This window comes from Miscanthus floridulus, chromosome 4 (assembly GCF_019320115.1).
Source record: "Miscanthus floridulus cultivar M001 chromosome 4, ASM1932011v1, whole genome shotgun sequence".
In the NCBI taxonomy this organism is placed as follows: domain Eukaryota; kingdom Viridiplantae; phylum Streptophyta; class Magnoliopsida; order Poales; family Poaceae; genus Miscanthus; species Miscanthus floridulus.
Window position 1 is genome coordinate 29,363,121 of NC_089583.1, and position 24,707 is coordinate 29,387,827.

Below are 24,707 nucleotides of genomic sequence, written 5' to 3' on the forward strand. Positions count from 1 at the left end.
TCAGATATATCATCATAGATGGAGCATCATGTATTGGTTTGGGTGATAGTTTTTCGAAAATCGCACAACCTATTAATTGTGACGGCGCATGCATGTGGCTGCTCAGTGGGGTCTCTCCTAGTATTCACAAAATCTTTTGCTATTTTTAAGACCATTTGTTAACATCGAAAGTGATCCGAATCACACACCAACAGGGCCTTGGACGTCCGGAGCGCTATGGACCAAAGAATGTAGTGAGGATGTCACGCTTTCATATTGAAGAACGGAGAGGATTACAAGCAAACCACCAAAGGATAACCAACATGCTTGCGTGATGAAGAACTAGATAGTTTTCAGGCAAACTAGCAAAGAAACCATCGAAGCTCTCATCCGAGAGGGACCCCATCAGGGCAAGGACGTCGCTGGGTTGCCCTAGGTCGGCCGGCAAGCCTAGGGCACCATCCTTGGTCATCGGATCAAGAGATGAATAGCATGGGGGTTGGAGAAGAGAGTAAAAGAGTTGGACTAAAGGAAATAGATTGATTTGTTTGTCGATTGGATAGATGGGAACTCAATCGGCCATGATCCTCTCATATATATAGAGGAGGGTGGTCTTATCCTAGGAGGAAACCTCTTCAAGACTTATTTTTTAAGTTTCCCATGAGTTTAGAATAGTTCAGATCGGAATCCAAAAGGCCAGATCCGAATAGGGTTTTAAATTAGGTTCGCCGGAAGTCCCGACTCGGGTCGAAACTCCTGACAGTCGGAACTCCCGATAGTCGGAACTTCCGACCTTTGTCGGAACTCCTAATGTGGGGATAACCTTAGACACCGGAGCTTGTTTCTTTAGGCTTCCTGAAAGTTCCAACACCTGTCGGAAGTCCTGACTTGGGTCGGAACTCCTAACAATGGAGCATCTTTCTGGGGCATAACTATTTCATCCGGACTCCGAATTAGACGTTCCATATATGTTTTTTGACCATATCGACAAGAGGAATGCAATCATGAAGTTTGTTCTATATTTTGACAACTTCACAAAATGGACAATTTTGGTTGTCAACATATATTGAACTAATAAGAGCTGCAATTATTAAACAATGATTAGGCAATGGAATTTAAAAATCCCCCTACAGTTCGAGTTACACTTTACCTGCACACCAAACTGAAATTTAATGATAAAAAAACAGTACATTGCTTCTGAACCAGCAAAGAGAACACAATTCACCCAACCAAAGTGCTGCAACCTAACAGTGAGGAGAACAAGTGAGCCGAGCTGCTGCTGTTGGGATGGATCAGCAGAGAAAGGAGGGGAGGAGATGAGAGTAGAGCATTGTGACTGATAGGGATGTACAGGTGAAGGGGACTACCAGAAACCACCTGGATCCATTGGAGGCTGCCATAGTCGCCGTCCACCTTGACGGATCCGGCTGTGGTTGCCGAATCCCACACTCTCCTGTATGTCTCTGGCCGTGGGCACCGTAATTTGACCCACACACAAGAACTTGCTGAGGGAGAGGCTAGAGAGTGGAGGCCAGCGTGCCATCGGTAGGAAGGCCCAGGCTACATTCCACCTCTAGAGCGACGACCGGATTGGGAAGGGGATTGGGAAGGGGTCAGCTCACTGGATTGAAGGCGCGTGACGGGTCGAAGACAGGAGGCGGCTGCTCACGTCACCACCCCTCGAGCCACCATGGAGTACCAGCTAGCATCCTATCACCGCCATGGAGCTTGCCACCGCCATGCTCGGCCTCTGGATCTAAGAGAGGATAGGAAGCAGGGAGAGAGAAGAGCGGAGAGGGAGGAGTCGAATCTGAGGGAGAGAGATGCGGAGGGCCACGAAGTGGTGGATGGGGCGCTGACGCTCGAGGCGAGGTGGGTCACGCGAGGCTGGAGCTAGCACTAGCCGATGGAGCAGTGATTTGTGGCGGTGCTAATTTAGGGTAGAAACGTTTGCCTCTCTACTCTATGGGCCTGACTAAAATTCACGCTCGAGCTGGGCTCAGGTGGGACCATTTTTTAGCGATAGACTGTATGACGATATAAGTCACTTTAGCAACAGACAAGCAAACGGTGATTGTGAATACGTATACCAACAGACATTGAATCGCTAAATGAGGATTTAGCGTCAGATGGTCTCTGAGTTATCTTTAGCGTCAGATCATCCATCACCAAATATAATTTTTAGCGTCAGATGTCTGACGGTGAAGCGGTGTTGTGGTGTAGTGATTAGCAATCCTCTTTTAGCTAATGACTCAACTGTGATTGGCCTTTTCTCATTGGTCTTTCCAAAATATTGATAGAATTGCTCCTCTAATTGAGACCATGAACCAACAGTATATTGGGGCAAAGATGTAAACCATGCAAAGGCAATACCAGTAAGAGATATATATTTCGCACTCTCATATTGGGGCAAAGATGTAAACCATGCAAAGGAAAATTTCGCACTCTCATATAGTCTTCTTTACCGGCAAAACCCAACTGTGAGAGATATATATTAATGTGTTCCATAGCTATTTTATCATCTTCACCACTAAATTCATAAAAATCAGGTACACACCAGCCATCAGGAGTTTTCAAGTAATCATAACATAATGGGTACGGTCTATGATAAGTGGGCACCTTCCATTTAGAGGAACCATATGGATTCCTATCATGGGCTAAATCTTCATCAATTTGGCTTGATTTGAGAGTAACATATAAAGCTGAATCATGATTGTTTGCACCTGCACACATTGCTGAATTTTCATTGATTTGGCTATAATTATTAGCAATACATGGAGTTGAATCATGAGTTTTAGCACACGAATGCCTTGCTAAAATTTCACTAATTCGGCTATGGTCATGAGCAAAATATGAAGCTAAATTATGGGCATTGATCTTTGCATAAGTTGCTGAATTTTCATTAATTTGGCTATGGTTACTAGTAACACGTGAAGCCGAATCATGAGTATTAGCACTTAAATACCTTGCTGAATTTTCATTGATTCGGCTTGAGTTGGGAGTAACATGTGAAGTAGAATTATAAATATTAGCATTGGCATATGGTGCTAAATTTTGAGAGCAATTGGCTAAATAATTAGCATTATAATAGCTAATTCGCTCATTCATCGGCATGTCATATGGTGCAACCACATATTGTGAACTTATAGCCGATGAATAAGGATCTACATATTGTATGTTGCTAGTAGCATCAAAACTCGAAGAATTTACAAATGACATCGGCCCTTGACCATAATATTCATAATCATAATGTGTATTATGAGGAGCATTAACTAAAGTATTAGCCGATGTAACATATCTAGTATCATTACAGCTAGCAACACCAACATGAGAGCTCATAGAACTTGCAAAATAACTATTGGAATCATAAGATACATTTGCAAGTTGTACCTTAGGGTGATTGTAGTAATATTGTGATGCAACACCTTGGTACTCCATGGTTTATAACTTGACCGCCTTGTTAAATTTTCCAATAAGTAGCGCAACTTGTTGTAAAGTCACAAATGAGATCACAAGGGGTCAAAACCAGATGCGATCAGCCTTTTGGGCCAGATGCAATGGTAATGGCAAGCATGAGAAGATAGATCAATAAGGAGTAAGGCTAGGTCAGAGATATCAGCTATAAGAGATAGCCGAACTAATCATCCCCAGTGGAGTCGCCAAAAAGTGTGTTGACGTCGGAAGTGATCTGAATCACACACCAACAGGTCCTTGGATGCCTAGGCTACTATGGACCAAAGAACACAGCGAGGATATCATGCTTTCATGGTAAGGAATGGAGAGGTTTATAAGCAAACCACCAAAGGATAACCAACGTGCTTGCTTGACAAAGAACCGACAAGTTTTTAGGCAAACTAGCAAAGAAACCATCGAAGCTCTCACCCGAAAGGGACCTCATCAAGGCAAGGACGTTGCCGGGTTGCCCTAGGTCAGGCGGCAAGCCTAGGGCGCCATCCTTGGTCGTTGGATCAAGAGATGAACAGCATGGGGGTTGGAGAAGAGAGTAAAAGGGTTGGAGTAGAGGTAGTAGATTGATTTGTTTGTCGATCGGATAGATGGGAACTCAATCGGCCATGATCCTCTCATATATGGAGGGGGTGGTCTTATCATAGTAGGAAACCTCTCCAAGACTTATTCTTTAAGTTTCCCATGAGTTTAGAATAGTTCAGATTGGAATCCAAAAGGCCAGATCCAAACAGGGTTTTAAATTAGGTCCGCCGGGACAGTCGGAACTTCTGACCTTTGTCGGAACTCCCGACGTGGGGATAACCTTAGACACCCGAGAAGTTTTTTTTCGCTTCCTGGAAGTCCCGACACATGTCAGAACTTCCGACAATCAGAAGTCCCGACTTGGGTCGGAACTCCCGACAACATAGCATCTTTCTGAGGGCATAACTCCTTCATCTAGACTCCGAATTAGACATTCTATATATGTTGTTTTGACTGTCTCGATGAGAGGAACGCAATGGTGAAGTCCATTCCATATTTTGATAAATTCACAAAATGTACAATTTTGGTTGTCAACACCGTTTTTTGGGTTTCCTGGAAACCTCATCACTGTCGACAGTGATGGGGTTTTTGAACCAGCAGTGATGTTAAATTCTATAGTAATGATAGTGCCCTAGTACTCACAGCACGTGTAAGCCAATAATGGCTAGCAATTAAGGCCTCTATTGCCATTCACATATGGCAACAACAACAACAACAAAGTCTTTTAGTCTCAAGCAAGTTGGGGTAGGCTAGAGTTGAAACCCAACATGAGCCCCTAGTCACGGTTCAGGCACGTCAATAGCCGCTTTCCAAGCACTCCTATCCAAACAAACTCTACGTACATCCTAACCCTTTAAATCTCTTTTTATTGTCTCCCCCAAGTCAGCTTCAATCTTCCTCTACCTCTCCTCAGATTGATACCTCGACTTAGAACTCCACAATACACTGGTGCCTCTAAAGGTCTCCGTTGGACGTGGCCAAACCATCTCAACTAATGTTGGACAAGCTTTTCTTTAATTGGTGCTACCTCTAGACGGTCACGAATATCATCGTTCTGAACTTGGTCCATCCTTGTGTGACCATAAATCCAAAGCAACATACGCATTTTCGTGACACTCAGTTGTTGGACAAGTCGTCTTTTTGTAGGCCAGCATTCTGCTCCATATAACATAACGGGTCTAATCGTTGTTCTATAAAACTTGCCTTTAAGCTTTTATGGTACCCTCTTCTCACAGAGAATGCCAGATGCTTGGCGCCACTTCATCCACCCTACTTTGATCCTATGGCAAACGTCTACATCAATATCTCCATCCTTCTGTAGCATCGATCCTAGATAACGGAAGGTATCTTTCTTAGGCACCACTTGACCTTCCAAACTCACATCTTCCTCCTCATATGTAGCGTTGCCAAAGTTGCATCTCAAAGTACACAAAAAATTGTCACCTCGAGAGCTACTCCAGTTTCTAGCTGTGAAACCCTATATATACTCGCTGCTCCATCTCACAAGATAAACTATTCTTGGTGCTGGGCATACTGAAGACTTTGGCCATCAAATAATTAATTGAGTCTACTAAATTAGTTGATCATGCTCACCGCAAACATTGGATCAGGATACCAGCCAGTACCTACATCTGCACTTATGGTGTTGTGAAAAACAGAATAGTGCACTAAGCCTCGAACAGCCGAATTTCACTCCTGTTGCCATCGTCGGGGATGTGATAAGCAGCATCCGAACATGTTGATGTCAGCCGTCCAGCCAACTCACTTGCATTGACCAACTGATCATAGATTTTATTCATTCATGGATCATTTGTCCAGTGATTTTTGGTTTTGTTCGACTTTGATCTTTGGGGAAACAAAAGGTTTATCACTTTACTAACTGCGTTATCAAATCATCTTATGAGCTCTGCAACATACACACATGCACGCATCTGCTTCGCATTGAAATTGCACTGCTCCATATCTTCTGTCAGTACATGCTAACTTTATTACTAGCTTTGTCCCAATATTCTCATGACACCACATTGTAATGAGGTATTCAGGGTTCTTTCATTGGGTGGGTCTCATGACCTGCCATGTGTGAACTAACACGAAAGTTTGAAACCTCACGGAAGGAAGATATTGATGTCATAGTTTGCTGGTGTGCTAGAACATATTGTGGTATTCTAAAAAGCTCAATAATGGAAGGAACCACTGGTGAATATGCAAGGAAAACTAAATTTTGTTAGCTAGTCACTATCCTATGCATTTGCATTGGCTAGTGGAAGTCATGTTGTGATGTTTGATAAGGCAAGGTAGAGCATGGTGATGTTTTAGTGAATATCTTGACTGTAAGCAAAATAACCGACTTGATTATGACGCTTGATTGCCAATGGTCAAATCTATAGTGATATTGTGTTCTACTGTAATGTGGCTGAAATATTGTTTGTAAGCTGAGTTTGGATAAACAGAAAACGAGATATAACATAATTAACATGAGCTTCTGAAACTATTAAATAAAATTACTGGTAATAGAATTCTCATCTATTACTGCCTCATGACACAAAGCTTGTCCTTCAAGATGATATTTTGTCAAACCATAAATATTTGAAATATCAATAACTATTACAAAGCATGAAAACACATGTACGTGTAGGTTCGCATTAAAAGTACTTGAATAATAACACAAATTTGGATGAATTGAATAATATATTCTAGAGAAAAAATAGTCACTAACTCTGCCTATGCATTTGCTCGGGCTAGTTGAAGTCGTTTTCTGAAATGGCAGGAACCCTTTATTGCTCAGAAACTACCAGCACTACCGGAAACAATGAGTTTGCCGTGTGCCACAGGCACTCGGCGAAGACCAAAAAACACTCGGCAAAAGATTTGCTGAGTGTAACACTCGGCAAACAGCACACAGCATCTACAGTGTCGGCAAACGCCTCTTTGCCGAGTGTTTTCTATCGGACACTCGGCAAACACTTTGCCGAAAGCTGAAACCGACGCTCAGCGAAAAAAAGTAACGTGACGGCACAGAGATGGTCACGGCGCCTTTGCCGAGTGTCAACTCCCAAACACTCGGCAAACCTGCATCCTGTGCTAAGTGCCAAATCCCAGACACTCAACAAACTTTCCTCATTTTGCCGTGTGTCAAATTCCAGGCACTCGACAAAGCTTCCTGCTTTGCCGAGTGTCAACTCCTAGACACTCGGCAAAGATTCCTCCTTTTGCCGTGTGTCAAACTCCCCGACACTCGGCAATGTTTTCTTCTTTGCCGAGTGTCAACTCTGAGACACTCGGCAAAGGCTGGCTCAGAACGTACTGATGTTGGCTTATTTGCCGAGTGTCACAGCGCACACTCGACAAAGAAGCCATTTTAGTCCCAGAAAGCACAGATTTTTGCCACATGTCCCTCTTTGCCGAGTGTATTTTCATGGCACTCGGTAAATAGGGCTTTTGCCGAGTGTAACACTCGGCAAAGATGCCACAAATAATCAGTTTATTTGTTTCGGTCACAGCCACGTGTCACATTCAAATAAACATCACATCCATCATAGATAGTTCACAATAGGCATCACAGGCAGTTCATATATATATATCGACAACACATTAATGCAGATAAACTTCAGAATCACTAGTAGGTTCATTCACAACCACAAATAATCACAAGTAATCCACAAATGCAAATGCAAATAAAACCACAAGTCTACTTAGGCCACGAGTTCCACTATGACCACGCTGGGTCATGAGGCTCATTCGATGCCGCCGATTGATGCTGCACAAAGGAGAAGAGATTGCATGTGTGAGTCAAGATTGCACAAAATGGAAGAGATTGCTGCACAACTAGTTGGTAATAAACATATAGCATTAGTCACTAAGTTTCTAGTGTCTGGGCATCTTTGTAAGATTGATTCTGTATAAACTAGAAACGGTGATTATAAGGTTGTAAAGTGACTTAGTGCCTGAAACAGTGTTTGTAGCAGGTTGAGGATGAGGGACTGGCATCGGTGGCGGAGGTTGACAGATTGTAGTGTAAACACCCCTCATATATTCAAACATCTGCTACTCCATCCTCTGCCGCTCTGCCTCCATCTTCACCTCTAGCTCCTCCCGGCGCCTTGTTTCTTGTTCCAGCTGAGCCTACAATATTTCATCCCAATGTTATAATACAATGCAAAAGTATGTAAAAATTAATGAACGATGAATAAAAAAGAAATAACCTGGAGTGCGTTCATTTGGAACCGTGTAGAGTTGGGCCATGGGATTATCGCCGGACTAGAACCCGTGCTCCGTGCTCGAATCTGGAGTGAGAGTGGGAGTACTGGCCATGTCGATTGTGCCGTCACCAATCCAGAACTGGCCATGCTTCTTGCCTCCTCCCGCCCTCATGACCACTTCTCCATCAAGGTCATGGGCGCTCGGATCGTACTCTGGGCCATGGACCACCCTTGACATCGATGTGTATCCATCGAGGCGGCTGTGAATGGACTCATTGCTGTACGCTGAGGGTGGGTCCTCCGGGTTGTAGGCGACGTCGGACGTCGCCTTCCCCTTGTGGGCCAAAGCATATGCCATGAACTAAGTGCAAGGTTCGCCACCTTGTGCCGCCAACTACAAAAAAAGCAATATGATTAGAAATTATGCAGAGTTGAGTGTTAGAATAAAGAAATAAATTCACGTACCCATCTACCCATTCTTGCCTCATACGGGAGGTGCAAAATCAAATGCTGCATCGGATTGAAGAAGCCAGGTGGAAAGATCTTCTCCAACTTGCAGAGCAACACATGCGCCATTCTTTCCATGTCTGCAACCACGGTACGAGATAACTCCATAGCACAAAGTTGGCGGAAGAAATTGCTCAACTCTGCCGGTACTATCTAGACATGCTCAGGGACATAGCCTCAAACCATCACCGGTAGTAGCCGCTCAAGCTATATGTGGTAGTCATGACTCTTGAGCCCATTGATTCGCAAAGTAGCTAAGTTCACTCCCCTCTTCAAATTCGTTGCATACTCATCAGGGAACATTAACGTTTGGAACTATTCTAGTACTTCCCTCCTTTGGGCCCTCGTCAGAACGAAATCGGCCTTAGGCTTTCTCCATGACTTCCTGCCTCCAGGAGGCGCCATGTCTGAAGAGCATAGGGAGCTACTACAAATCTTGCGACTTTCTTGGACAGACCTAAACTACCAGAGGGTCCGGAGATGTACGATGCTAGAATAGAGGAAGTAGAAGTGCCAATGGTATTATCATAGGCAATAGCTTACACATTGTCGGCACTCTTACTAGTCTTCCATCCGTGGGTTATATGTGTCCTTAGAGCTAGAATCTTTTTACTAGGACTAAAGCCCTGCAAACTGGCTCTAAATATCTTCGTTGACCTAAGTGGGAGTTTCATCTGTATTTAATAGGTTTGCCACATAAGCATTTTTTTGGATGTGATAATATTTTTAAAAAGAGAGAAGACGTAACTCTATTGACTGGGTTTGCAACTCTAAATGAGCCATCAAACTAAATGTTTATGAAATAAAAGAATGAACTCAATGTCTTAACTGTTTTTATCTCTACAACGATTAATATTGGGGCTACCAAAGCGTTGATAATTGAACACAATGATTCGAATCATCCATGGAGATGGACCACAGGTGGCACATGCTCAGCACCACAAATCAGCCAAAAGAATGGCTTTTCTCACCTAGGGTTGGAACTTGGCCCTCGTGTGAGTGAGCATCTCCTCTGCTACACTGTAGCCACTCACTTTTTAAAAAATTTATGCATTGAGAATGGATGTACAACCCTATGTTTCATTTAATTTTACATATGTGGCAGTCTTGCAAACAACGCCATGATATTCTCCATTGAGAATGGCCTTAGATGTCTATGCGTGAGAAGGAAAGAACTTGCTGATAGCAACCCAATCTATGGACTATACATGTCTTTAGAGCTAGAGCCTTATTAGTCGGACCAAAGCCCTGCAAACTGGCTCTAAATATCTTGTGGTCATTGAAGTGAGAGTTTTATATGTATCTGATGATGTGACAACTTTTTTTAGAAAGGGAAGATAAAACTTTGATGACTCAATTTTTAACTCTAAACGAGCCATAGAATTAAATATCTACGATATAAAAGAATCGATTCAATGTCTTAACTGTTTTTATCTCTAGTGACAATATGCATGGGATAGTAATTTTGATAAATGTAAGTATTATAAATTCATAAATTTAGTTAGTTCTATGCTAGTACAACAAAGGACATCCAGCTATTCTCTACTCGTCCTAGAATGATTGCATATTTTTAGTTTCTGAGGAGTTAATTAGGTTTGAATTAATAAATATATAAAAAACACCAATATTTATGATATAATAAGCAAGGTTCAATTTACCGGTAGGGAAAAAATACCCGAGGTCACCGAGAAACGGGTTTATCAGTAAATCTAGTGGTTTATCATTTTCTTTTCACACAAATTTAAAAAAAACACCTGAATTTGCACAGGATAACGCATAGATTATGTCCAAATCGGCTAACATTGAAAAATACACATATAGAAATGCAAGAATATCATTTTTCACCCAACACGTCATATAGTCATCTGACTTCTTCCCTTCCATAGTCCATTGGATTAACAGTCCCAAATCCCAACTATTAACCTAACTTAAAAGTAATCCATATCCATAATCCATAGTCCCAAATACTACAGACAGTACATTAATATAAAAGTACATGAACCAAGATAGCACAATATGCTTGTGGTAACTGGTCAGGCACTAAAGCAGTATGTTGTCCAAAATATTACAACCACATGAACCAAAACAACAAATATACTCAAAGTGTGGTCAGCAAAACACCACAGACCTCAGGTGCCCAAATCACTTTAAATGTTGATATATGCTCAAAATTTCGTGAGGAAATTTGTAGTCCAATTGTAGATGAGGGAAGAGATTTATCTAACCTTTCCATAGAGGCCCTTGACAGAGACTTTCTTCAGCCTTGTCGATCTTGGACGGAGAGGGGCTGGTTGCACATCTCTAGCACCTACAAATATGTACAAAATATAAGCCTCCTAGCACACATATGTACATGTACTAGAGCATTCAAGCATAATACTATTGCTTATCATCCAAAACTAAAAATTCTTTAATATCTAGAGTATAACTCATGGACAGAAATAGAACCTACAAACTAAATTTAGACCTGTAACTACATTATTACCAGCTTGACCTCCATTAGAGTCTTCACCATGACTAGGCTGACCAACAACACCAGTATTGCCACAAGAACCACCAGCATCACCACAAGAACCACCAGCATCACCATCACCTTTGACAAATATTTTCGACAAAAGCACATTACATCGAGAAAACTTACGACAGGATATGCCATCAAATTCATTCAAAATTATCATTCAAATAGCTTGGTGGTCATCAACATGTGCACAACAATTGAGAAAGTTAAATATTTACTATGAATCTCCCATAGTCATAAAACAATGTGTTGATTTACCATTTTTTGCAACCACCTCAACCGCAACACTCTGTGTCTATCATCGGCACTCTACCAGCAACACCACTCGACGAAGCATCACCCTCGCCTCGAGTAGCAGGTTGACAAGCTAGAGGGCGTGAACGTGCATCATCATCCCTGCCCCTAGTCACCATCACAGAAGAGATGCACACATCCTGGCAGTACACACACAAAAGCTTGAAATGAACACGTCAAATAGTAGACTCTCAAAATCAAATGGAAATAGAGCTATTGTACCTATGGAAACCGAGCAGTGAGGTCGTGAGGATGGAGGACAACATTGGGGAGGGAGACGAGTGGCACCAGTGCAGCAATGTTGGGGAGGGAGATGAGCAGCAAACAAGAACAAGCAGCATTGAAGCACCAGTGCAGCTCCTGCACGACCAAGCAGCCTTGGTGAGGGAGACGAGTGGCAGGTGGCGGCGATGGCGGCGGCGGCCGCAGCGATGAGTCTGGTGGATGAATGGATAAGCTTTAGGGTTAGAGAAGGACTGAGGAATATATATATGGAGGTGGGTATTTGGGTCGGCCATCCAGCGGGCTTTTTTCGCGGGCCCAAATTCAAAATGGCCGAAAAATTTAAGCGGTAACTGAAATTACCGGGCCCAGGTGCACTACGTAGAATATGATTTTTAGGGGCAGCTCCAGAGGCTCTGTAGGGGCAGTTTGCCCAGCCGCCTCTATGGAAGGGTCTCTACAAATCATGCATTTGTAGGGGCGGTTCCCAGGCCGCCCCTACAAATCGATTTGTAGGGGCAGCTGGTGTTTCCAGCCTCCCCTACAAATCGATTTCCAGGGGCAGCTCGTATTACTAGCCGCCCCTACAAATTGATTTGTAGGGGCGGCTGGAAACACCAGCCGCCCTACAAACAGGTATTTGTAGGGGCGGTTCAACCTAGAACCGCCCCTACAGTACGTTTTCCTGCCAAAAAAATTCAAATTTACAATTCAAAATCGTGTTGCCGAATGCCCAGCAACCAACGTTCCGAACCACGTTCGCGTTGCCGAACGCCCCGCGACCAACATTCCGAACCGCGTTCGCGTTGCCGAACGCCTCGCGACCAGCGTTCCGAACCACGTTTGCGTTGCCGAACGCCCCGCGACCGCGACTACAAGCACAAGAGTATTCTATAAACTACAATTACAAGTCCAATTCACAATAATATATGACGTTTTATTTATGTGATAGACACGTTTTATTTCGTCTCTACAAGATTGTAGGCATGTTTTTATAAAGCGTGTTAGAAGCGTCTTCGCATGGACCGTGTCAGGACTTGTAGAGACGAGTTCTCTATTCATGTCAAGGTGATAAAGAGACGTTTGTTGCATGCCTACGGACATTGATACACTTTTATAGATACATTTGTATAACGTGGTTATTTGTGTTGTTACGTTATATAGCAGCGCTTCATATGTGCTAAGAAATTTAGAGACGTTCTCATAGATACATTCGTATAATGTGTGTACTAATGTAGTAACGGTGTGTAATGATGTTGTATTGTGTATTAAAAAGTGTAGAGACGTTCTCATAGATATATTTATGTTATGTGTGTACTAATGTTGTCACGTTTTGTAATGACATCAAATTGTGTATCAAGAAGTATAGAGACGTTTAAGTAATACATTTATATTATGTGTCTAACAATATAGATACATTTTTTAGTAACATCATTTTGCTTTTCAAGAAAATAGAGACAAGTTTACACACATTTATATTTCGTGTCTACTAATATAGAAACATCATATAGTAACGTTTTATAACGTCATCTAAAAAAAGATATTTATCCATTTTATAATGTGTATATTTTTATTATAGCCATATTTACCTCTGACGTGTACAATCTGATCCAATATGAAGTTGCAAAGGTCGCCGACGAGCTCTAAGAGTTGGTCATCCTTGTATGGGTCTCTTTTCATTCCTTTCTCTTCTCTCCACTACAAGAGAACAAGTTTCGGTTTAGTATTTCATACCATATACGAAGTTCTTATACTACGGGTGAAGAGGTTCAAACTTACCTTTAAGGGGTGTCTCCTATAGGCATCGGTGTTACTCATCATAGAACATATATAATATCCACAATGTACACTCCTAGGCTTCTACTTGAGGCACTGTGTGTTTTGCATATGAAAATGTTAAGTAATGCTTTTGACAGCAATGTAACAGAGTACTGAAGAAGTAAGTTACACTTACCACACATAGTGTTTTTATAGCCAGCTTTTCCTTCCTTGTTAGATCATGCCTTCCATAATGATTAGTGACATAGAACCTAAATGCCCTGTTCGAATTATTTTAATACAACTTGTTAGTATCCAAAAGTGAATGTTACAAGTATGTATACAAACATATAAGCCAATGAGGATTGTCAATATGTATACGTCTTGAGAATCGATATAAAGTCTTTGTATGTCACCGTGTCCCCATCTAATGAATCAAAGACCCATGCCATGCTCCTCTTGACATCAACGGCTATACAAATCCAGTGGTTGTTGCTTGGATTTAATCATAGAACTAGATAAGCTCTTTTGCATCGAATAAAATATATCGAACAAAGCTTTAAGTATAGAGTTGAACTTACTCGAAGTTGTATGGTAGCCATATAGTAGAGTGTTGTTGGAGATTTTTGAAAGCCAGGGCAATGTATGCCGCAACCTTAAGGGACTCTTCCCTTAGTTTTGTCGTACGGATGTGCTCTTTCTCCCAAAGAGTCTTTGCAGCAGCTAGCTCTTTGGCATCCAGTGTCCACCGTTTAGGGTAATTAAAATTTGTTTGGGCTATAGCTTGAGGGTCTACATACCTGGCTTTCACACTTGGCATTTGTTTGACAATGTGCACTTGCATTCTACAAATCACGGCGTGGGTTAGTTACAACAAAATTCAAAGATTACATTCATATCATATCGGGAGGACAAGGACTTATAGGCACCACGTGCGAATTAGATTCATCTCCATTTCTCCTAGGTGAAAGCATGTTTGCATGTCATTGAAGTCAAAGACAATTTTCCTAGCTGGGCTTCCAAATGTGCCGGTGGGGAAGCATGCTTGTATGAGATCTATGCTCGTTGGGAGAACACGCAAGTACCAATCATGGAACCTTCTCATTCCAAGTGGTAGGCGCTGGATGTCCCGGTTTGGTAGGAAGGGCTTGCCTCTTTCATATGTTTTCGAGCAATCCTTTGACCATTTGATGGCATCAACATTTGGATACTGCTTTGCAATTTGGTGGAGTTTGCTAGTGACGGCCTCCTCAGAACCCCGTGATGGGACTTTTTTTAACTTGGTTCTCAGGCTTGAACTGGTCATGGGAATACCACTTGGACACCGACGAGATGTCTTTCATTGGAACATAAACTGGCCTTATGGTGATTGGATGCTTCTTTCGAAGTTCCCATTCAGGCACATCCTCATCTTCTTGTGCTATAGCTTCTTCAGGAGGGTTGTTCATGTATCGGCTGTGGTTGTTGAGAAGACTGTGGTATCTCATGATGCACTTGCTCGGTACGAGCTGGAGAAGGTTGTGGCATCTCATCAGGCACATGCTCGCTAGGAGGTAGGGAAGAATGTGGCATCTTAGGAACATGGGGATCACGAGATGGTGAAAATATCTCCATGACCTCAACAACTCGCTCCAAATTTGGGAGAGGGGGAGGCAGCGAAGAAGAAGTCAATATAATATCCCGTTTGTGCCAGAGGATGAACTGCCCCATAACATCTCCGAGTAACACCAACCCCTCAGGAGTTGCGTAGTCTATCCTCCACTGCATGAACTCAGGCTTCACTGTATGCACCTCAACCCTAGTGTAGTCCGACGGTATCTTATTATTGTGGTGTAAGCCACCGGGAGGATGTGCGACACCCGTTGCCACCTCCATCACAGTGTTCTGTCGGCCACTAAGAAACACCAAGGTGCAACTAGTTGGTTCCCGTATACGATCGAATGGGGTTTGTGGCTGCTATGGAACCTTGGCTGCTAGGAACTTTCGGAGGGCTGCCAACTAATGCTAGTTCTCCTGGCGGTGTCACTAATATCTATGGCTCCATAGACAGACCTTGCTCCTTCAGCACCTTCACAACTAGAGCCTTCACTTGGAGCTCAAGACTAGTCTCCTGGTCTCGACCATGTTTCTTGTACATGTGCCTGTCCTCTTCGAATCCTTGCTTCCAGGTCATCCTTTTCCCTAGCCCCCTAGTGCGGCTTGTGTGCTCCTTGTTTCCCAAGCCAAGGCTAAGCTCGTCCCCCTCTCTGGAAGGATTGAATGAGCCCTTCTCCTTGTCTTCAGCATATTTCAGTATCCTTGATACCGCCTCTTGGGTCTCCGGCTTATCAAACTTAAGATTACCGTCGGATGATTCTATACTCCTCACATATATCCAGTTCCTTGAGCGTACCTTCAAATTCGTCACTTCGATATTCCAAACATCTATGGCCTCTTCGTCCATCTTCCTAAACTGCTCTTCCTTGGCATAGTAGCCACCGAGGCCTAGATGATGGTGGTGTTTGTTGCTCTTCGCCAGCTCGGTGTTACGGGCACTGAGCTCCAATGCCTCCGGTGACGTCTTCTGAGCCATGAGCTCCTCCCATTGACTAGGAGTTATTTTGCCAAACTCATTGAAGGGAGTTAACCCCTTTATATATACTTCGTGTTGAGCTCCAACCTCCAATGTCGGAATGACTCTCCCATCATCCTTATAGCATTTTTTTATCAATTTGTGCTTACCCTCTGGAAATCTAAAATTGACCTTCAGCTGCCTATCCCATAGTGCATTCTTTGTGTTCTCTGGTACCTCTCTCCAGTTAGGGATTGCTGGGTTCAATTTATCTCTTACTAGGGCCCCGATCGCATTACGGAATCGTCCTTTTAATTCCTTCGGCTCAAGGATCTCCCCTGCTGGCCCGACCTTCGTTATCACATAGCATGCCTTATCTGGATATAGATTTCCTTTTCTATCCCCTTGTTTCATCTTACACTTGGTAGTCGTGGTTGTGTCTTGAGTTTGTGGAGTAGAGGCATCGTGATCCGTCTTTGTGGCTGTTGCCTCGGCTCTCCTTTCCTCTACTCCATCTTGTCCAGCGAGATGTCGCGAACGTCGACATCATCTTTTCTGAGTTTTAGGAGGGACTTGTATATATGACAGGTCAAAATGTTAGCAGAGGTAATACAGCCAAAGCTTTAACAAAATTTACAAGCTAAGGCTTTTTCCCTACCTCCTCATTTGGGTCAAAATCCTTATCCAAATCTTCCTCCGTTGGCCTCCTTCTGGCTTCATGTGGGAAAGGATCCTCGGGACTTTCATATCCCTCTTTGGAGTCATCATCATCCTCTTCTTCGTCGCCTTCAGCAGCCTCTCCTTCGGGGCCTTCCTCCTTGTCACACTGCTCCTGAGTAAGCATCACTTCTAGATCCTTTTCTACCTCATTATCGAACTGTTCCTGAGTAAGCTGGTCCTCTAGTGCTTGCTCCTCAAGGGTTGGCTACTCATCATGCTCGAGGCATCGGGCTGCACTGTCTGGTGTCAGCGACATTATTTCGCGCTTTGTTCTAATAGATACAAGAAAGTGTGCTTTAGGTACGCGAGAAGGTATAAGAAATAAAAAAGGTCTATAAAACAAAGTAGTCCTATAAACAACAATATGTCCAAAAAACGAGAAGTAGCAATAGTAGAGGCCTCAGAAACATGTCAATCATCATTTGATCTGAAACTTGGAGCATCAAGGCATCATAACAGAGAAGAGAGGAGAAGGTAATGTAGGGGCGGCTGCTAATGATGCCAAGTTCCTCACAAGTTCTTGATCATCAGCTCATATTCCATATAATGTATAGACTTGGACAATTTCATCATCGGCAAAACAAAGGAGAGGAGAGGGGAGATTTAGAAAAAAAAGCAACAGTTGGTTAGCAAACATAGAGAGGAAAAGGTGTAAAAAAGCAACAGCTGCTGAGTAGAGGAGTAATAGTAGATAGAGTAATAGTAGAGGAGTAGAGTAGAGGAGGAGTAGAGAAGTGTAGCAGCCAGTAGTTAAGAGTAGCAGCCAGCAGCTAGGGAAGAGAGTAGAGTAGCAGCCAGCTAGTAGGAGTAGGAGTAGCTAGCAGTAGCAAGTAGAGTAGTAGTAGTTCAGTAGAGTAGAGTAGTAGTAGTAGTAGTTCAGTAGAGTAGTAGTAGTAGTATATACAAATAGTTGTATCCAAAACAATCAGCTATAAGCACCAGTTCATTAAGAATTACAAGATAAAAACAGTGTCATCCTGGGAAAACATAGGTATTTGGGAAAAATGAAGTGGAGTAAGTAACGAAAATAAAAGGGTTAGAGAGCAGTTAACACGTAAAATGGAACTTATATGTTTTAACCTAAGTTTATATTAACAAAATATTTACATAGGCTAATTTCAATGTGTATGACTCTAAATTGAAATGAATTTGGTCACATAGGCTAATTTATAATGCCAAAGTGGAATAGTAAAGCAAATTGCTTTGCTTATGACAGAAACAATACCACAATGAAAATATATTATTTCCATGCCGTGGCACAATGATAAAATCATGGCATGCCTCTACCGAATATAATCGACAGGTGGTTCCTAAAATTAAAATTGAAGTATTCACAAAAGTGTAAGCAGCGGCTAGCCGATCCTGAGTTTTACTTCTCAGGTATTGCACCAATTTTTACCTTGCAATATACAAGCACTGTATTTGATTTGGTATACGTATGTAAGATGTCAACAAGTTGTTTATATATCTGGCGTAGAACTAGTCTGGAAGAAAAAAAAACTTGTGCGTGCGTAGGTAACATTTTCTTCTCTTGTTCAAGTTCAAATGTCAAGTAAGCTGTCTATTTAAGTAGTGAGGATCCCCATTCAAAAATCAAAAGAAACTGCCGGTATTCAGTTCAGTGTATATGCTGGTTGACCAAATCAAGCTTTATCTAATTTAAGTAATCAGGCTAGCTAGCTAATGTGGAACATTGCTTGCTTGTAGCCGACAGACTGAAATACAACAGATCAACTAAGAGATTCCTGGGCTGACTAATCACCAGCATTTGTAACACGTATGCGAATTAAGATTGATGCATCATCCCAACCGTGCTGCATATCTACAGAGGATATCGAATAATCATCACTAATATTATCCAATTCCCATTTCTCAGCATGAAGAATCCTGATGCAGAATATGCTCACGTCGGAGAGCATGAATGATCCATAGTAAATCACAAAGATTTTCATTCAACAAAATCAAGAGCCCTAGCTACTAGGTACATTTTATTTTGGCTCCTAGCTTGTTCTGGTATCAAGGGCCATTGATCTAGAATGTTTAGCTGAAAATGACAGGCATTCAACAGGAGTGAATTTACCATGTATTTCAATGCCATGATAGTTTTTTGTTAAAGGGCGAGCTGGGTCTGCCCAGACACCTAAGCCTTTGAAACAGATGTTAAACCGTTGAAAATTGAAGTGCATGTTGGAACTTAGCATGCAAATATATGCTCATGACAGTGATTTGGTAAGGGTGGCTCAGATATTGAAAGTAAATAAGCATCACTTCCAATCTTTCATCATTACACAATTTGTTACAGCTAGTTTGAATTAGGGTTCACACCATACTTTTGGATCCGTATTACCCAGATATAGCTAGTTTGAATTAGGGTTCGGGTGCTTAATTTTGCCCAGAAGGAAGGGAAGAGAGGGGGGCGGGCATACCTGGTGTGTGACTGGTGGATGCTCGTTGCCGGCAAAGGGTCTGGCGAAGACCTAGGCAGCTGGGAGTAGGGCAGCGGCGGTCGGCAAGGCTGTGTTCAGCCGGCCAAATCCAGTCCTGGGGCAGGCGAGGTGAATGGGAGCGGGGCGCCGGGAGCCTGCGTCGTCGGCGTGCGGGGGTGGGGCACCGGGAGCCTGCGTCGTCGGTGCGCGGGGGTGGGCGTCGGGGGCCAGGTGCGGGACCGCTGGAGGTTGAAGGCTCCTCGCTCGCCGGCGGCATCGTCTCTCCTCTGGAAACCCTAGGGCAGGTGCGCGGGAGGGGGCGCGGGAGGGGGTGAGGGGGCGTGGGTGTGGGGAGGTGGCGCGGAGATGGGGGTGAGTAAAAGCACAACTGTTCATGATGATCAATGATGAACAAGTGTGATTTCTTTTTTTAATCTATGGCAGAAACTTGTAACTAGTTTTTCTCCCTCATACTAACTCCAAATGTGATGGTTTTATTTCCTAAAATTTTCTAAAATCATGCTCTATCATTTTAGTCTAGTCATATGTCTTTGTCACTAATTTTGAACAATTCAAAGGGTAGTCTCACACACATGCATAAATGTAGTCTCACACACATACAAAAATATGTAGTCTTACACACGTACAAAAATATATAGTCTCACACGCATCCATAAATGAAGTCTTACAAACACACATGTACATAAACACTCCACATTCAACAACTAGCTAGCCCGATGTAACGACTTTCCCTTGACACCTTTTCGTTCCCATGGCAATATGTCTTTGGGGAGGTTCTTTTCCACAACACTGATCTTCTTAGGAAAGTCTGTGAATAGCGGCACGTCATCGTAGTTATTGTAAGCTTCAACATCGTCCACTCCATCAACTCCAATAATATGCTGTTTCCCGGAGGCAACCACGTGCTTTGTCTTCTTCTTCGGGGGGGGGGGGAGGTTACTTTGTGGGTCAGACATATAGAAAACTTGTGCGACACGTGCAGCGAACACCCAAGGGTCATCTTGGTAGCCTAGATTCTCGAGGTCCAGGACTCTCAATCCGATCTCGTTCAGTTGGTGTTGTTTGATCCAGCGGCATCGAAACAGGGCCACCGTTATATCCCTTCCATAGTCAAGTTCCCATATCTCTTCAATGATGCCAAAGTATTGGATCTTTCGCCCCAATCCATCGAGAGCCTCTATTTGAACGCCGTTGTTTTGGTTCACATATTTACTATCCTTTGCGTGGGTATAGTATGTATACCCATTGATGTCATAAGCATTCCAAGATGTCACTTGTCTTGATGGCCCCTCCGCTAACCTATTGATGGTAATAGAGTCTATGATTTCTCCAGGTGGTATGTTTTGGTCCTTCAACCATGTAGTTAGTCGTTGCTTGTGTTGTTTCATGACCCAATCATCTGAACGGTTATTTCTCTCTGCCATAATGATAGACAAGTGTTCATCAATGTACAGTTGCATTAGTTGTGTACTCTGCAAGACACTGTAATGCGCCCAACTCACCTCTTTGTAATCATGGTCGATGAACACTTTTCTACCATTAGTGCCCTTCCCAGCCAGCCTACCCTTGTGACGAGAATTGGGTTTACCAATCCCTTTCTGTACTTTTAGGTACTCTTAACAACACTCGACGACTTCTTCAGTACTGTAACCCTATATCATGGAGCCCTCTGGGTATGCTCGATTATGCACGTATTGACTTAGAACCGACATGAACCGCTCGTAGGACCACATTTCATGCAAGTAGCAAGGGCCCAGCGCCTGTATCTGATGAACCATGTGAATCATGAGATGTGGCATTATATCAAAAAAGTAGGAGGTAAACACCTCTCCAGATGATTTTGTGTCTCCACCACAAATTCATATAGGTCACTCAGCTCTTGCTTATCAATCGTCTTCTGTGAGATCTTCGAAAAGAAGTAGCACATGCGGGTGATGGCCATTTTCAAGAACTCTAGCTTTATAGCCCTGATTGCAATAGGTAGAAACACTGTCAGCATCACATGGCAATCGTGTGCCTTGCAGTGTGTTATTGACAAGTCCTTCATCGACACTAGCTTCTTCACATTTGCTGAAAACCCAGTCGGGACTTTGATCCCCCTTAGGAAAGTGCATATAGCTCTCTTCTTGTCTGGTGTTAGGTTGAAGCACATCGCGGGCAGAGTGTATTTTCCAGTAGCCTCAGGTACCGGGTGAAGCTGTGGCATCACGTTTAGCTGCACCATGTCTTTCTGTGCTTTCAGACCATCCTTTGACTTGCCTGTGTCCATCAAGGTAGCAATGAGACTCTCAAAGACATTCTTCTGCACGTGCATAGCATCAATGGCATGAGGGACCTCCAAGTCTAGCCAATAAGGCATATACTAAAAGAAGATCGATTATTTCTTGAAAGGTACGCCTTCGACAGGAGGTGTGCTTCTATCTCTGTTCGTCCCATCCGGATTCTTCTTTCCATAGATGACGCGTATGTTTTTCACCATTCTATACACGTGTTCTCCGTTATGACGTCTCTTCGGAGGGGGTTCAATCTCTGGGGCGTTGTCATAAAATCTGAAGAACAATTTGCTGTGGTACTTGTGACTTGTCTTTAAGAAGCATCGGTTCCTTAGGTAAACTATCTTCTTGGATGCATTTAGGTACACCCATGTAGTACCATCCAAGCAAACCAAGCATCCCATCTTCCCTTTGATCTGTCCAGACAAAGCAAACAACGTGGGGTAATTAATGGTAGTAACAAATATTATTGCTCTACATATGAAGTCCTCCATTCAGAACGCATCGTACATCTGCTCCCCATGCCTTCATAGCCTCTCCATTTCTTGCATCAAAGGCTCGAGGAACGCGTCTATATCAATGCCTGGTTGTTTAGGGTCAAAAATAAGAATAGTGAGGAGAAGGTACTTTCTCTTCTGACACAACCATGTTGGGATGTTGTACATGGTCAAGATCACTGGCCATGTGTTGTGGTCGCTCATCCTCTCATTGAAGGGATTGATTCCATCGGTACTCAAGCCAAACCATACATTTCTTGGGTCATCACTGAATTCTTTGTGCTTCTCATCAAACCTTTACCACTAACTACAATCAGCCGGGTGTGCAATCTTATCATCATCCACCTTGCGCTCATCATCCCACCAGGTCATGAGTGCGGCTTCTTTAGGGTTTAGGAAGATACGTCTCAAGCGGTCGGTCACTGGCAGGTACCACATTACCAAGGCAGGAATTCTTCTCTGCTTTTCATTGTTGCCTAATGGAGTGTCCTCTAGGGGCTGAGATTCTTGTATCACCTTTTTTGTACCCTTCTTATTCCTCTTTTTTCCCGTGGAGGCTTCGTCCCCATCGTAAAGGTCATTGTTCTTGTACCGGCTCGCCCCACACCGGGGACATTTATCCAGTGACTTGAACGTTTTGTCACGAAAAAGTATACAGTTGTTGGGGCATGCATGGATTTTTTTCAACCCCCATTGTCAATGGACTTATGACCTTCTTCGCTTGGTATGTGTTGGCGGGAACTGAGTTTGGTTGTGGCAGCACCCATGACAGGAGATGCAATAGATCATTGAAACTACAGTCTGACCAGCCATACTTAGCCTTCAGGATGAGCAGCTCAAGCACAAAATGTAGCAATGTCCAATGTGTCGGACAGCCTTTTTCAACACCATACACAGTCTCCTTCGATGCTTTTGTCACCTTTTCCAAATTTTATAGACCTTTTGGACTATTTAGTAAAATATCTGGTCCAAGGGCTCGAATCATGTCCTCCAAATCATCTTCATCCTCGACACGTGCTCCACCATCATTATTGGCACCACCTTCGTCGTTACCATCCCAACCACCAGTATCACCACCTTGTTCATTGTCAAACTCAAAATCTATTCGTGTATCAAGCTCTACTGAATATTGGGACAGGGATTCTATGGTTTCGTCATCGTATTCCTCCTCATCCTCGTCGTTAACAATAACCGTTTCACCATGATGAATCCACACTGTGTAGTCCTCAACAAATCCTCGTATAATCAAATATGATCTGATGATAGTCACATCTGTCCATGCCATACGGTTCTTGCAATCTTTACTGGGATAAATAATTGTATCCTTATTCTCTTTCAATGTCGTTGCATGCTTCTTTGCGGCTTCAATAAATTTATCCACCTCTTCACGGAAATCTGCTTTGAACCTTAATGAACCATACATCCAAGAGTTCCTGTACTCCATCTTTTACAACAACAACAAAACAAACATTAAAGGACTACTTTTTCAGATATATATAAAAATGAATCAAATTAATAATTACTTGAGAATAATTGTATATACTTCAGATATATATGAATATAAATCTAATATATTTACATGAAGCATACAAATACACCATGGTAGAGGAAAATTAATTAATGGCCCATTTATCCATAATTAATTAAAATACATATTTATTGATTACAATTAACAATTTTAAAAACAACAATTAGCAACAATTGTACTTTACCCAATATCTTTCATACAAACCTTAGTCCAAATTTACAAAAATGAAATTAATAAAAAAACCAAACCCTAGATCTAGATCTATATGAATAAAACTAACTAATTGTTCACTAAAATTAAGAAACATGGACCAAATAAGGGTATGATCTTGTTCCCCTCCCTAATTTACCCTAGTACATTTGAAACTTGGGTCTAATTGGCTTCATAAGTAGCTCAAGCACCATGGAAGAGAGAAAAACAAAACTTTAATTACCCTCTAACCAACCATTAAAACTAAAAAAAAGTGTGGAATACTATTTTCTTAGCTTCTACAACCTCTCCACCAAAGGATTTGAGACCAAAACCTCCCCCCTTAGTAGAGCAATTTTGGAGAGGTGCCCAAGGCCTCCCCACCTTTCTTTCACCTGTTGGAGTGAGTGACTTGAGAAGAAAGAAGGTGCTGCAGCTGTTTTATATGTGGGTCATTTGTATATCGGCTGGTGATTGAGCCGCCCCTACAAATCAGAGCTATTTATACGGGGGCCATTTGTAGGGGCGGCTGGTGATTGCGCCGCCCCTACAAATCGGAGCTATTTATACGGGGGTCATTTGTAGGAGCGGCTCAATCACCAGCCGTCCCTACAAATAGAAACGCCGGGGGCGGCTGGTGAGTGAGGCGTCCCTACAAATCAGACCCATTTGTAGACACGGCTCATATCACCAGCCGTCCCTACTGTTCCATTTATAGGGGCGGTTGGTGTCTGGGCACCCGAGCACGGCACTATAAGGGCGGCTCCATCACCAGCCGCCCCTACAAAAAATTCGACCCGTTGCTATAAATCGTTTTTTACGTAGTGGTGAGAAACGGGATTATCGGAAATCTCGTTTTTTTCTGGCCGAGATTTTTTCCGGTGATAATAAGTATTATTATGTTAAAAATAAAAACATATTTTTGTAATTTATAAATCTAATTTATCTGAAAAAATCAGATGTGCACTTCTTTTAATTTGGATCGGAGCCAATAAGCCTATGTCAGCTCTTGGTCTCCATTATTGGAGTGCATGC

General features: G+C 42.8%; 1 pseudogene; it reads left to right on the plus strand.

Moving 5' to 3' along the window:
* Positions 1-24,707, plus strand: part of LOC136548325 (primary amine oxidase-like) — a 52,111-nt pseudogene that overhangs the window by 13,426 nt on the left and 13,978 nt on the right.